The 16,258-nt window shown below is 40.6% G+C and overlaps 2 long non-coding RNA genes across 2 annotated transcripts in view; both read left to right on the plus strand.

The window, feature by feature from the left end:
- The window catches only part of LOC118493258, a 185,462-nt gene that overhangs the window by 19,693 nt on the left and 149,511 nt on the right, over window positions 1-16,258 (plus strand). The gene's annotated exons all lie outside the window — the stretch shown is intronic.
- LOC118493259 overlaps window positions 489-16,258 on the plus strand; it is a 17,210-nt gene continuing 1,440 nt past the window's right edge. Inside the window, exons 1-2 of the long non-coding RNA XR_004895263.1 lie at window positions 489-616; window positions 1,904-1,908. This is a non-coding gene — a long non-coding RNA (uncharacterized LOC118493259). The remainder of the gene's footprint in view (window positions 617-1,903; window positions 1,909-16,258) is intronic.

Consider the following 16,258-nt stretch of genomic DNA (forward strand, 5'->3'; position numbering starts at 1 on the left):
AATGTCACACAGCTCTGTTACACTTATGCTAGTAGATCGTTGATCAGCTGTTTCTCTGAAGAGAGAGTGTGAGAGAGAGTGGTGCGCAACAATCAGCTGTTTTTCCAAAGGGATAGTCAACAAGTCGGCTCTTTAGATCAAGTTGTGGTCACCACGTATTTTCTTGTCTTTGTTTTTGGTAGCTGTTGTGTTTGGTATTTCATCGTCCATACGACTCTGTGATTTACTTTTGTCGGGTCTGCTTCGTGGAATGGATGATTAAGTTAGACTATGTTTTCTGTTGAGATGCTGAAGCATTGACGTCGTGCTATTATTGTGGTAAGCTAGTTTGATTTCGCAGTAGACACACTGTACACAGTTTTTGTTTTAATTACGTTTGAACTGATTCCAAACTTTGGACACTTTGTTTTCTCCAGCCTGTCTCTTCTCTTAGTCCCTCACTATTTATGCTCACTTTATTACTTTTGTTATCTGCACCGTAAGTCTTCATGGCATGTGTCGCTAGCAGCGTCAGCCCGGTGTGCGACAGTAATAATCATCCGTGCAGAAACACCGTGAGCGATACAACGTTGGCAACGTTGATTAAACGAAGCTTCGAGGCAAATCATTTTGCATCGTTCCCTCTGTCATCTGCTCGATGGGCTCAGCTCAGTAAAGCTCAACCTATTACAGCTGAATTCATTGGGGAATTTTTTATTGGCTCAAATTCTTAATATAAATTGTTGTAATTCTAAAATCTGAATTGTACTGAAATAACAAGGCTCTACACTACACTCTACACTCTCTACACTCCTAAAAGTGGTTGCCAGGGAGGCATGAACTTTTGGTTGCCAAAACAAAGAAATATGGTTGCCATTTTCAATCACCTTATACTTTTAGTAATGAAGATAATATGCAGTTATATGTCAGCCTAATAATGAAAATGTGACAAAATGAACCTCAAATTTTCGTTTTTTGTTTTTCTTCAGGTTTGTCTGGTACTTTGTCAGTTATCAATTTGCACATTCAAACTTTCACCCCACAGTCACTTTTGTCTCTAAAACAAATGCCTGTGTGCAATGTCTGTGGTTCTGAATGTAACAGCATTTTTGAAATATCACTAAAACAAATATATATTTATTTTAGGCTGCACGTCCTGCAGTTTGCTGCATGATGTTTGTTGAGATATACTGTACATTTATTTGGATGAAAGTTTGCCCAAAGAGGACCGACTTAACATCATCAATGGATTTATTTTGTCTAAGTGACCACCGTCGATCAAACGAATTGCAACAGTTTGATGTCTGAGGGCATTTTTTGGTCTGACTTGTAAAGCTTCAGCAAAGTAATACCACTTCTACTTCAGAATACGCATATAGAAAAGCACTCATCTGTCTCCTTCCACCCCGAATAAAAGGGAGCTGATGTGACAGGACAACAAAATGTGGCAGACAAGGAGTGGCTGCAGAAAGATTTGCAAAAGAGTGGTGGAAAGAAAAAAAGAGAGGACAGAAGAGAGTTGTTGTAGAAACCCTTTTGATGTTTGATATGGATGTATTGTGATGTTCCATGGTGTAAAAACCTCACCTAGACACAACATCTCCTTGGGGCTTCACATGCTCTCCTCTGTCAGTCTCTTGGTCTATTTCTGTTCTTCTTGTCTGTCTGTCTATTGTTTCTGGAAGGTAAGATTTACAAAGTCAGAAATCTCAGCATGTGTCCAATGTAGCAAGTATTACCTGATTTATGGGCATTAATCGAAGCATAGTCTTTTTCTGCCATACTAATAAAGCTTTGTTGGCATGTCTTTGATTTACTAATTTATGACTTTAGATGAAGATAGTGTACAGATAAATATTTTATTATACCATATAAAATCTGCCTGTTTTAGACTGTGTCCTCTGGGGTACATAATGAATGTAAGGAGTAGTAAACCTTTGTTTAAATATGTAAATCACAGCTTGTTCTAAAACCAAGCTAAAGAAAGTCAAACCCTGAGCTGTATCAGACCTGAACAAGAGATATAACATGCAAAAATCATGTCTAGTATGTTTTGTACAAATGTGGCTCAGATCTGGTCAAAGTGTTAAAAATAAACGCCCTTTAGGTGTCTGTAGTGGTGTAGTAGTACAAACCGTCATCTTTTGTCTTTGCTGGGACCACTGGAGGCCAATGTAGGCCACCAACTGTAATGTTGGCCCTCAGTCAGTCTCATAGCCCACACAGGCAAACCGTATGACATGTGCATGTCAGTTTGGCATGTTCATCTTCTGTAAACAGCTGGAAGCTGTAGAGCTAAATACTGCGTAACCTTGAGGAGTTTGATGCCACTGTTATGTATCTCTTCTCCCCTGCAGTGAGCATAATTTAACTGATTCCCCCGGAGCACATTAGCTATGCGCGGCAGGTCAGTTCGTTTGACCAAGCCGTCAGACTAGCAGCATGTGGCAAAGAACCAGAGGAAAAACTCTGAGCAAAGACAACAAACAGCAGACAAGAGTGATCTTTTCATCTCGGCACAGAAAAAAAATAAGAGTGAGGGAGAGAACGGAGAGAGAGTAAAAAACAGGCTGAAAAGCACAGAAATTAAAAAGAGACAATCATATGATGAGCAAGTAAACAAACAAACAAAAGATCCTTTAATCTCCGTTAAAAAAGTAGTACAGAGAGAGTGAAACTGAGTGAGGGATGAAAACAACTTTCGGACAGCGGCAGAAACCACGACACTGATAATGAACAGACAAATTTTATCTGAGCCTCAAAAGGGGTAACGAGTGGAGAGAAAACGGGACAAAAAAGGAGTGACAGAACAGCTGAAGCTACACGAAACAGAAACAGTAAAACAACAAAGTTGTCTCGTCTGTGATTCTCTTCTCTGTATTGGAGGTGCAAATAGGAAAGACAGCTGACAAAGCTGGAAAAAGAGGAGGGAAGAAAAAGATGGAGGAAATGGAAGAGGAAACATTATGAGCATAGATAGGGAAATTCAGATACATGTTCCAAATGATTGATAAAAAAGCTGAATACATTTGTGTCCTTGTCACGCTGGTTTTGTGAAGGCTGTTAAATTGGCAAAACAAATCCATCTCACCCAGAAGATGATGGTCAATCGGAGCACGATCATGTTTATTTCTGAATGCCTGAAAACCAACCTTTTGTGCAACGGCTATTTCATCTGAAAGCAACTTTTTTAATTTATTGTGTTAGATGTACACCTGCTTCTAGCTGTCATTTCCTTTTGTTGTGGAGAAGAAAGCAATCAAGCCCCAATCACGGTTACAACAGACTTACCCAAGTCAACCCTTGTTGTTTTACTGTAATGCCTGTTCCATCTGTTCCCGTCGAATGATGTCCCAGCAGTAATGGTGTTTGCCCTCTGAAGCTCACTGAAGCAATCTCCAGAAAATCCCCATTTTTGTCATGGACTGTTTGGAAAATACCACCCAGTAGCTATAAGGGACAACCTGCCGTATTCTGTGAACTGCAATCCACATCAATCATCTTCAGAGGCCAGTTGACATAATTTAAACACTATCGTATTATTGTTGAGGCGTCAAAATAATTATGTAAAGCAAGAAGGATCAGTGAAAAACAGGAACACAGTATTGTTCTTCTAGCACAACACAGTTAGGGCAGATCACAAAAAAAAAAAAATCCAATTTAAGATTTAAATAGATTTTCTTTTTCTTCCCGCTACTTAAAATCAATCTGCAGATGACAAAGAAATTGTTCAAAACAAGTTTTAACTTTATTTTGTTTTGACTCATACACACATGCACACACACACAGCCTACACATGGGGCATGTATACCATTATGAGTATTCATGCCAATTTTGTGGAAATATATATTGTTTTGAGTGTTTTCCCTACCATTGTGCGGCTTGCATATACTGTAATAATTATGCTATATATTCAACAATAAAACGGATGCGTGAGATAAAGCTGTTTTCACACATAAATGTAATTCACTTCTCGTTCCTCGCTAAAAGTTCAAATCATTTTGACTTTAGTCACGCAACCTTGCCCCTATTTTCACCTGTTGCTGAGTAACGTACATTAACATCCCATGGTCTCGTGAATGTAGCATACCTGTAGCAAGCTCCTTTTGTAGTAACTAGCAGTAAAAAAACGTCGAAATGGAGCTCCGTGCTACAGAGCGCCGATTGCTAGTTGTTTAAGACCTCCGTCACAGCTCGGTCGTATCAGCGGCATTTAGTAGATGTGTTGAGCCGCAACAGAGTTTCTCAACACCGCCTCTGGTGCTCTGCATGGTGCTCCGTCAGGTCAGCTGTAGCTGGTGGTTCAGTTATCCGAGAATAGGTGACTGTCAGCCGGGTAGAGAGTACCGCAAGCTGCCGGTGATTTCGGCGGAGATTACGGTTAAGTAAGTAAGTAACTTGCTGTTACCTAGAATTTGTTAGTGTGACTCCACTGATATATTGTCCACACTTTTTGGATTACATCACTCTACCACAACCGAGAAAACACCACCTTTGTTTTGGCATGTACAAGCTGCAGTGGTGTAAGAAGTATTCCGATCTTTTACCTAAGTAAAAGTATCAAAAATAGTGTAAAAATAAAGTGCATTCAATATCTTACTCAAACTACAAAGGTATTACCATCAGAATGTACCAAAAGTAACAGTGCTCCTCACGCAGTATGGCCCATTTCAGAATATTATTTTACTTAACTTTAATTATAATTATTGATCCATAATCGTGTTTATCACTGTAATGTTGCAGGTGGTAAAGGTCGAGCTTATTTCAATTACGTACAATACAGTATTTGCCTTCAAAATGTAGTGGAGTGAAAGTATAAAGTAGCATAAAATGGAAGTATTCAAGTAAAGTACAAGTACATTTAAAATTGTACTTAAGTACAGTAAGTAAATGTACTTAATTATTCCACCACTGCAAAGCTTTTATAATCTGACTGCATATCTTTCTAATTGTTGCTGTTCCAGCATGGTTGTTTTTAAGCTTCTTTAATTTCTGTCTCCTGGGCACAGAAGTTAACCAATACATTCTAAATGTAATAAAGACACAGGGACAATGTGTTGTTTCTTTAAACTCAGGGTTGTTCCCCTTGGATGACTTCTGAATGCAAAAGGTTTGATGCTGTCAAAAGGATGTCAGATCGTTAATAGCCTTCACCTTCCAAGGCTGAGTAAAACTCTCTGAATGGCATTTAGCTTCTCGGTACAGAGATTAAAAAGGAATAAACATGTTTGCTTAAAGCCTCTTATAAAGGTGCAATGACTACGTGTTCCAAACAAGTGTCACATTAGGGTGGAGAGAATTTGAGCTACAGTGAAACCTCTTTTAAAGGTAGGATAAGTCTCCACCAGCATTAAGGCTGGTTTAAAGCAGCAAGAATTAAGAGTATTGAATACAACTTTTAATGTGGCACAGGCACAATTATTCTGTGCTGAAAGCCTCTCTCCATATATGTTTCAGTGGTGAGTAAACCCATTAAGTGATAGATTGACATTCATTCCCTGTTTAAAAAAAATGTCTACACCTCCATTATTTACCAGGAGCTGTATAATGGAGCTTAACAACTGCTAGTACCAGCTCTGCTCTGCTCGGCTCGACCCGGCCGCAGCGCCCCGTCCTCCTTTTTCCATTGCAGATTTAGTACAGCCTCATGCGTGAGGCGAGTGTGGCTGGTCGTCATAGCCACGCCACAGGAAACTGCCGTGATCTAACGTGACACACACACAGAACGTATGTGGCTGTTGCCACAGCCATAGGGTTGGGCATCGTTTGGATTTTAACAATTCTGATTCCAGTTGCGATTCTTCCTTTCGATTCCGGTTCTTTGAGGGGTGGAGTTGAAACGGGTCACGTGCTTATTTCACAAATAAGAGGAAAGTTTTTATTTTGATTCAATGGTGGTTTGCAGTTTTACTGGGCTTTTTCAACGTAAAATAAAGCCACACTAGAGCGCCGCTTACTGTGCTCCAAGGCTGCAACACAATAAGCGCCTGGCCGCTATGGAAACCAAAACTTGCGCATTTTAAATTTGGAACCGATGATCAGATTTGAAACCAAATCCTCCAAACGATTCCAAAAAAGAATCGATTCCACTGGAATCGTAATTTTTGAACAGATTCCAAGTAGGAATCGGTTCTCAATGCCCAATCCTACAAAAAAATTTGTTTCAAAATAAGCTGGAGGCAGCAACAAAAAAAACACTGGCTAAACTCTTTAAAAAGGGCGGGTTTGTTCAGGACACCCCCGTCGGTCGCTAGCAATGATGACGCAGTGATTAGTGATGACTCTCTCTGACCAATCAGTAGTCTGCAGGTTTTGACGTCACCTTTTGATATCTCCTCAGCTCGCTTGGAACCTCGACGAAGGTGATACTAAAAAAAGTACCGGTTAGCTAGTAACCAGGTACTTTTTTTCATGATGGAAAAACAAAAAAGGCGACTAGTGGCGAGTTGTCGCAGGTACCATGTAATGGAAAAACGCCGTAAGACTTTCAGCCATTCGTCACTGATGGTTTTTCCTCTGCTCCACCTCTCTAGTCTAATAAATTTGTACCACTGTAACTGGCATCCTTTCAGTTGAAACTTTATTATGATCCTTTTTTGCATTTTCTCCTGGCCAAATATTACATAATTTTTATTGTGACTTAACTTTATTGTTAACACAACTTTATTGTGTAATATAACACACATCTGGTGAAAATCAGTTTGTTTCTTTTTGTTGGGTGACAGTTTTCTGAATAATTCCTCTCTTGGGAGGGGCAGCACACATTTAGATCAAAACTAGATTCAAACAACACCAGGGCTCCTTCCCGTCTGTTCTGTTATCTTTTTTTTTTTTTGCCCATCCTTTTATTTAATCTCATCTAATCTTTGCTCTCTTCCATATTTTTGCTATGTTACTCCTCTTTTCTGCTCACATTCTCTGTTTGCATTCACTTCTCTCTGTCTCCCATGCTCCCTCTGTCTGTGCTCTAATCTAGCTGTCAGTCATCTTGTCATTGTGGTTCCAAAGTCTCATTTCCTGGGCAGGAATACATTAGCAGAGGGCAGCTCCGCTATTACCTGCCGAAATACCAGGCTGTCCCTGACAATTAGTTGGGAGACAAGGGACAGCGGGCTGCGGTGGACAAGGCCATCCTGACAACTGGAGCCCAGCCAGGCTTTTCCACACACGTGCATGACGTCTCCTTTCCCTGAGAATTATAAGGGAAAGTTGACATCTTGATAGTGACCTGTGACTTTTGTTAACAGTATGACTCCTATATAGCATATCAGTATTTCCAAAAAGAAAAATATGTTATTGCATCCCATGACCGGAAAGTTCCCTTTCAGCCCCACTAATAGCAATGTCAGCTGGTCGATTATTAATCAGTCCGTTCATTTGACGCTTTGGTTCAGGTTCAGGAGAGCTTCACACTTGCTGAGCAGATTGCAGGGACATTAAGGAGAGATATTCACAATCCTACATTGAAGATTCCTAGTGATATATGGAATACCAAATGCAATATTTTACAGTATTTCGTAAGACAAAAAAAAAACATTGGTTAAAAAGCACAAAATGTAAACCTTTATGGGGACAGGTTATGAGTCTGGGCGTATGACTGCAGGGTTGCTGGTTCAGTTCTCCAAAATATGTAAAAAAAAAAATAGGTATGGTGAAATTTTCATTGAATTTTGTAGACTTTGCAACATCACTGAAATCAATAATTCCAAAGCAGGGTTGTCATTTTTATTTGAAATCATATTGTTGCAATCCCATTACACAAGTTGCACAACATTACACAAGCAGCGCTTGTCCCTCCCTCATTACCACCACTGAGGTGCCCTTGAGCAAGGCCCTTAACCCCAACCGCTCCAGTGGAGCTGCTCAGTGGCCAGCAGATCAGACTGTGGTTGTACTGGGCAGCTTCCAGGTATGAATGTGGAACTGTGACAGGTCGTCGTTGCAAATGAGAATTTGTTCTCAATCGACCTGGATAAATAAAGGTTTAAAAAAAAAAAAAAATAATAATTCACTCACACACACAACAGACCCTACTTCTCCGTGCAGATTAATTAATGCCATTGATTATTCTACACACTCCAATACAGTATGTATTATACATGTAGGTGGCGGTATGATAAAAAAGACATTGCTTCCCAACTTTTGATTTCCATTCTATCCCAGGCTTGTTCTGACAACATTGCCCGTAACCTTTTGATATCAATTATCTCAGAGCTATGTGTTGATTGCTTGTTTTCTCTGGTGGGAGGTGAGATATTTTTTATAAGCCCTTGAGGTTTTCTTTTATGTCACCTGCACAAATGAGTTTGTATTTCTTTTTTCCTCATTGTGTTTTTGCCATATTATTTGTTTCTTTATATATATTTTTTAAAATCCTTTTGCCTTTACATCTATCTTCTATCTTAGACTTATGCTTCTTATGCGTCCCTTTTGAATATTTAAGTTGCTTGTGGTACTTAAAGTAACCCTTATTGAACAGGGATCTGACCTAGAAAAGACAATTTTAACGTATCATTTCCAGTATGTCTGTAACTGTAGTTGGGGACGTCACATTCAGGCAGATTTCATCTAAAGCAACTTGGGCTACATTTTAAAGAGGCACTCCAGTTAGAAGTAAGACAGCTTGTGTTGTCTAATATTGTCTGTAGCTCTGAAGGGAGCTCTCAAAGTCTGAACAAAACGTCCCGTCTTTACTTTTAAAGATCAAGGAGACATGGATATGACAGACAGCCTTCCATATACAGTCACACTTCCAGATGCAATACTCTAGACTTGCGAAAATGAGACCTGCAGAGTAATAGCCAGATGCACGTGTGCATTGACTTATTGAAGATGATGATGCTGTTTTGCAGTGTTGCCGTCCTTTAGTATCTGATTAACATTCTAACCCAGCCTTGTTCTGTCAACGTGTGACTGTTTGAAGCTGGATCAGACAAAGAGAGCAGGCTGGACATCAGACCTTTGATCTGATCTGTGTGTGCATGAGTGTATGTGTGTGTGTGTGTGTGTGTGTAGAAGTGAGTGTGTGTGTGTGTGTTTTCTGCCATGGCTATTCCACATTAAAGAGACACACTTGAGAGAGGAAAAGGACAGGTAGGAACTGGCCTTTTGATCCTAATTCTGTGTGTGTGTGTGGCTGTGGGTGTGTGTGGCTGTGTGTGTTCATTCATTGAAACTGGAGCCTCAGGTCTTTTTAAGTGGCAGAAGTGCAAATGAGAGAGAGAGAAAAAAAACAACAAGGTCGACCATACTTTTAGAAAGAGCAATGAAACTGATATTATGATTATATTTGATTATATTGATATTTTATGTCTCTGTTTCAGGGTTAGGGCCGATGAAGACTACACTGTTTAATTCAATATAAGCAATAGTAAAGAACACACACTTAAAAACAATTTAGGCAAAAGCACCCTTGCAACCCTGGCTAAAGGTTAATAAGTGAGAACATGATTCGATTATGAATGAAGGTGATACGTTCAAAGTTGCACTTAATAGACCTTTTTCATGACAGATATTTTGAGTTGTGATCGCATGAAAAGCAGAGGTGTAAATAATAACATTAATCTTGGCTGCATATCATTTAGGTGTTAAGTTTTAGGGTACTGGTATTATAGTGCGTTCCAGTTACCTCGGAACTCGGGAAGCAGAAGCTAGGAATGACGTCACACCCGAGTTGAATGCTCCATTTACAATTCGGATTTTCATTGTTTTCATTAGCTCTAGCCAGGTTAGCAATACCAGTAGTTAACAACGCATTACGCTGTTTTTTGTGCATACGAACAGCGTAACATGTCCACAGATGGAAAATGGACAGCACTGTGTGTACGACTGATTTAGTGAGACATAAATAACAGAAGTGCTAATAACTGTATGTTACTACAGCTTTCACAACTGTTGATGCACGGAGCAGCTGAGGATTTTTAGCTCAGGGTACTTGGTGGTCGTCAGAGTTCCGAGCTTGGAAATCCGAAGTCAGGGGGTGTGTTTCAGACTTTGACCTCGGAAAATCTGACTTTTCGAGTACAAATGGAACGCACTATTATGCATGCTGGCTCACTGGCTTGGCTTCCTGGGACATCTAAATGGAACAGAGACATTGTTAATGTTGTTAGTAACACCTGTGGTTTTCCTGCTGTGACGAGTCAAATGTCTGCTGTAAAAGGTTTATGGAGATAGAATACAGGTCGAAATTGATCCAAGCTGTTGAGTGCCTTGCTTAAAGGCCCTTAGAGTTCTATATCTTTCCAGCCAGCCTAGAGATTCAAACCAGCAACTTTGTGTCACAAGCTTCCTTCAGTGAGGGGAAGTCTATTTTTGTATTTCAAAGGCACCAAGACAACCGAGGGACAAAAATATAAGACTGCTCAGAGAGGGCTAGAGCGGAGGTCATTTTCACCCAGCCATATCCAATTGGCACTCTCAGTCAGTCGGAATCCATTCCCTTAACATCAGCTTCGAAATACATCATACTGCAGCGTGTACACACATACTGACTCCATTTCCACTGGAAACATTTTTGGTGTGTGTGTGTGTGTGTGTGTGTGTGTGAATGAGTGTGTGTGTGGGGGACACCATTTGTACTGGTTTTGTTGTCAGCAAGGGAAATAAGCATTTTCATCATGTTGTTGTCCCATTCCGTTTTAAAATGATATCAGGACGTCATTAAGAGCCTACCCATTCTATTCTGTTCTATTGCATTCAATCCCCAGACATCCGAAAGATTGATGGTACAAACATTACAACCCGTCTCTCCCGAATCCAAATTACACTTCAGGTAAAGCAAAGGCAATGGGGTCAGCTTGTAATCTGCTAACGCATAATCACTCTCATGCATAATAGAACGGTCCTGCGGTGTAATAATAATGCAGACATGGAGATAGCTCGTTGCCTGGGCAATCAGTTATTTGCTGCAGACATTTCCATTTGACGTTTCAGCCGTTTAACTGATGCTTTTATCCGGAGCTACTTACAGTAAGGACACAGGTCTGAAAACAAATGGGCCAACACCGCACCTCCTTACATGATCGGTAACTTCTTCATGCGTTTACTTTCTTATTTTTGCATTTCCTACAGCTGATTTCCAGAGAAACAACAATGGCAAATGTCAGTAAACTGTCGGTGTTTGGCTGTTTTTAAGAAGTGACAGATCAGTTACTTCTGAGCTGCGAAGGGATGATACTTGTAGTCCTCAACAGTAAGAAAAGAAAGCTAAAGAGACTTTGTGCTATGATAAAATAACCTAAGCTCACAGCTCAGCCTCACATGTGAAATGTGCAAAAATGTCATGAACAGCAGTGCTTTGTTTAACTGGAGGCCAGACGTGCAGAGGAAGAGCTTCTTGAACTTGATTTGTCTCGTCTGTCTGTATAGCAATCGTTTTTGTTGTGCGTTATGTGTGAGTTAATCTGTGTGTAAATGGTTTGTCTTTGTGCTTCCATTAGATGTTGGCAGTGATGTGAACCAGACTTTCCGTCTATTCGTCGATCAGTACAGAAAGACCCTGTGCAGACACTTTCCTGTGTGTTTGTCAGCTACTTTGCTCGTGTTATAAATGTGTGTGTGCATGCCAAACACTGGCACACTATAACTCGCAGCCATTTCAGTGTGATAATTGCAACCCTTAGACTGATTTCCACTTGTCTGCCCTGAATTTCAATGTAGCTGTTCTTTAACATCAAGGTCCTCCATATGACATGAGTGATAGAAAGGGAGTGAAGGGCACAAAGAATGGCGAGCTAAAACCTAAGAGACTTTCATCTTGATTGCCTGTCTGTCCTCTTTCAGTCTTCTGTCTTGTCAGAATAGACGGCAAGTCAAAGTCAACTGGCGTGGTAACGGATCAAAAGCTTGTTGATTTGAGAGCAACAAAGTTTGCAACAAACAATAATTTTTTAACTTAGTTCTCACCAGACACTAGGGCTGGGACAGTATGCATTTTTTCTTACCGCGGTTGAAAAGCAAGAAATTTCCGCAGTAGAGCGGTATACCGCAACCCCCTTACGAGAGTAGCGTAAGTTAGAGCGAGAATGGCAGGGTGCCTTAAGTGAGCGACGTCAGTGCCCGTGTGGTCGCGCAAGGAGAGCGAGCGGTAACGGAGAGTAGCGTATGAGTGCCGCTGTGAGGAAAGGCGAGAGGAAAAATAGATAGCAAAGATGATGTAAAGTGAGTTAAAAGTGAACAATAAAACAACAAGCTAGAGCCGTCATTTAGGGCTACAATGGTTTCTCTCATCTCCGTCGATCTATTCCACAGACAGTTCAGAAAGCTCTTTTGTCAATAAAGTAAAATATAAATAAAATAGTTTGCCGACAGTGCCAAGAGTGCAGCCCGTTTAGCAGCTGAGCAGACACTAGGGCTGAACGATTAATTGCATTTGCGATAATATCGCGATATGTTAAAACGCGATTTCCTAATCGCAAAGGCTGCGATTTGGTCACATGACTCGCGAGAGCAAATCAGTCTGCACTCCGCAGAGAAAGCATCAACTAGCACGCTAACGCTACACTGTATCTTGAGCTGATTTCTGTCATTCAAACAACTCTGAGTTGTAGTTTAAAACTTTTTACAGCCATTTTAATAAAATTAAGGGTTTTATTCTGGTTCGAGTCCATACGTGCAGTTAATGGATACAGGAACGCGAAACTGAAGGCTCGGTTGGCAACGATTAGCTCTGATTAGCGGTTAGCTCCGGTTAGCGGTTAGCTCCGTTATAAAGATATGAGTGGAGGAGCTGCCACTGAGAGGGGTAACAATCAGACTCTGATAAATGACGTTCGGGGAGCTTTCACAGCAGCGTGGCCGTGGTGTTTCAACAGTTTTTATTAGTACAGTTAATCCCACGGCAAGAACACCAGCAACTAGCTAACGTAACGATAGCCTCTCTGAGCAAGTGCACACGACAGCACGCAACTTCACGAGGGGGAGGGGCTGGAGGCAGCTCCTCTCTATGCACTGTAAAAAAAAAAAATACGTGTGTGTGTGTGTGTGTGTGTGTGTGTACTATATTTTTACTTTTTTAACTGTCTAATGTGTAATTGTGTGTTCATACTATAAAATGATTTATTGTTTGTCTTTGTTGAATAATACAGAAGACAAAGAGCTTAAAAAATAATCGAATCGCAATCGCAATATTTGGGAAAAAAATCGCAATTAGATTATTTTCAAAAATCGTTCAGCCCTAGCAGACAGAGAGCAGAGAGGGTGACTCGACAGTAGGGCTGTCAAAATTGCTAAAAAATGATGTTCAAATATTCCCTCTAAAAAACACATAATATTCGAACTATTCGAACATCTGGTTGGGTATGCGCATTTTGTCAATGACGCACATTACGTCAATAACAGGCCAAATTAATACAAAGACATAACTACTTGTATAGGTAGTCTATTTAAGTTTAAACATATTTGACAATGTATTACCTACACAAAAACAAGTAAATCAAATGATGGCCAAGACCGCAGACCTCATGCTCGCTCGCTCGCTCACTCGAGCACTTTCTCTCTCTCGCCCTCACGCTCTCTGCGCAATGTGCGGCTGTGCGCATAACGGTTTAAAATGAACAACAAACACATTTTGAGTGCTGATCAAGAGTTTTGTGCAAGCAATTTAAGGTCGCGACTATTGTCCCAAATATAGCAGGCTTCATTCAGTGATTGAAACATATTATTAACATTAATTGAAGTTTCACAGTAGCCGATAGAGAACTGAGATTGAACGCTCTGAGCGAGCTGTGCTGTGGTAAACATGGAGCTTTTCCTTGACATGAAACGGTAAATAATCAAACCAGTGGAAGCAGTGCATTTAACCTTTTATTCATGCATATCTCGTGCATACAACTTTATCTCGCGGCTCAACTATTTTACCTCCTACCGACCAAAGTACTTCCAGACATGGCTTTTTAGATTTTGGGGGGTTAAAATCGCTTTCTCTGATGCGATCAAGTTGGGCTCTGCACTTTCTGCCATCTTCCATGCAAGACGAGTCAACTTTCAACAGTGACGCTGTGCCAGACAGTGCGACTCCTGTGACCTGTCCCTGAACCCTCAGGCGCGGTAGCGCGCCCACTCGCAAAGCAGACAGCCAGACAGCCTCTGCTACCGCGAGCGTTTTTTTCCACATTTTTTTTTTTTTATTTGAACCACCTTTCGAAATTTGTTTTTTTAAAAACTATTCGAATATATATTCGAATTTAGAATATTTATTGACAACCCTACTCGACAGTCCGCTAACTTGTTGTTCTCTCTACCAATATAAGCCGCTCTGTTTTAGGCTACGAAACGTGCATGCATGTTGAAATTCAACCGTACCGTTTTATCGGGATAAAGCTATAAACAGAAGGAAACTCCGCTAGCTGCTAGGCTAATGTGCAACGGTAAACACTGCAGCTGTAACGTTAATGTGTCTACCTCAGCTGAGAACGGAGAAATGTCTTTGACTTTCCTACTAGAGGTGTGAATCTTCACTGATCTTTGATTCAATTACGATTATCATGTCAGCGATTCGATATCTCGATGCATCACGATACGTCAAATACATTTTTACTATTAAAGCCATATAGGATATTTAATTCATAGCTTTTCAAGCTTCAAAAACCAAACATTCTGCAGTGCTCTAATACTAAATAAATTGGATACATAAAACTACAGCACTGAGCACATGGCACTTCCTGAATGTGCAAAACATAACAGAATATGTAAACAGAAAGGTTGTTAGGCCTACATTAAATTGTAAACAGAAATAATAGATTATGGCCAGGTCGATTATCGATGCAGCATCGTCTATGTCCACGATTCAATGCATCGATTATTTGATTAATTTCAACACCTCTATTTCGCAAAGACATTTCTCAGATACAAGACATTACACAGGTAATGGTGTCACGATTTCGATTTTAAATTGAAATCGACCGAAATTAAGTCACAATCTCGAATTTCGAATAAAAAAATGGAATCGTCGATGCTGCCACGCCCCCATCACGTCCGGTCGGCTTGTCAAGCGGAAAAAAAACACGTGTTGAAGTGCTGCAAGTCAACCTCCTCTAACTTAGCTACAGCCAGTCAAAAGTTAGCATGGCAACTGGAGATGCAGGAGACTCATCAACAGAACTTGAACCCCCTCCTCTTTCACTGAAGTCGCCGGTGTGGAAGTATTTTGGATTTCCAGTGAGTTATGTTGACAATGTTCGCGTTGTCGACAAAAAAGCCACAGTTTGCAAGCTCCGCTATGAGCGCGTGCCATATTCTGTGCGTTTACCATTGCACATTAGCCTAGCAGCTAGCGGAGTTTCCTTCTGCTTATAGCTTAATCCCGACAAAACCGCACGGTTGAATTTCAGCATGCATGCACGTTTTGTAACCTAAACAGAGCGGCTTATATTGGTTATATTAGAGAGAGCAACAAGTTAGCGGACTGCCGAGTCGCCCTCTCTGCTCTCTGACTGCTCAGCTGCTAAGACCGCTGTGGTGGCTCGATGGTGTTTTAAGCCCCCAACCAAGCCTTCAAGGCAGCGCTGCACCTAACCATAACCATTGCCTAATCCTAGTGCCTTCCAGGCAGCGCTGCCTGGAAGACGACATTGGGGGCTTCAAACACTGCTGCGCTGCGAAGCGTTTTTCTTTTTACTTTATTTGACAAATTGTCAAGTTTCCAATTGACTGAAGACATAAGTTATTGTTACATTATGATGTTAATGAATGTTTTAAATTTGACAATGTAGTGTGGTACATTATGAACAAAGGTCAGATATTATATTGCATAAAAGTCTAGTCTAAAAATGGCATAGCAACCTGTGCTTTTAAAAAAAAGAGTAAAGATCGTGACTGAAAACTGTCCAGTTGAATTGCAGAGAGACACCAAGTTAATGACCCAATCTGGTATGACTTATGCAAATGTAACATAGCACACCACTGTTGTACAAAAACAACAAAAAAATACCATTCCATAAGTGCTACATATATTCATAACAAGGATCTAGACAAGTCTAGGTTCTTAGTAGTAGTTTAGTTTTACAACTCCACCATCTTTGTTCTCTGAAGAGTTGTTCGAGTTATGTCACTGGGAGAAACATTAGACATGCTTCAATGTTTAGAGATGTCCTTTCCCTGTGAGTTTATCGGGGACCTTTTTAGTTTTCATCCAGCTAGCTTCCCCTGCAGTCAGTTGGACAACTGACCCACTTAATCAGTATATCTTTTTGTTATTGACCTTCCCAGTCTGTCTTTCAGGCCTTCAACTTATCCAGCTCTTTCTCTGTCAACTACTTCTTCTCCTGACTTTGTTTCC

This window comes from Sander lucioperca, chromosome 15, assembly GCF_008315115.2.
Source record: "Sander lucioperca isolate FBNREF2018 chromosome 15, SLUC_FBN_1.2, whole genome shotgun sequence".
Lineage (NCBI taxonomy): Eukaryota > Metazoa > Chordata > Actinopteri > Perciformes > Percidae > Sander > Sander lucioperca.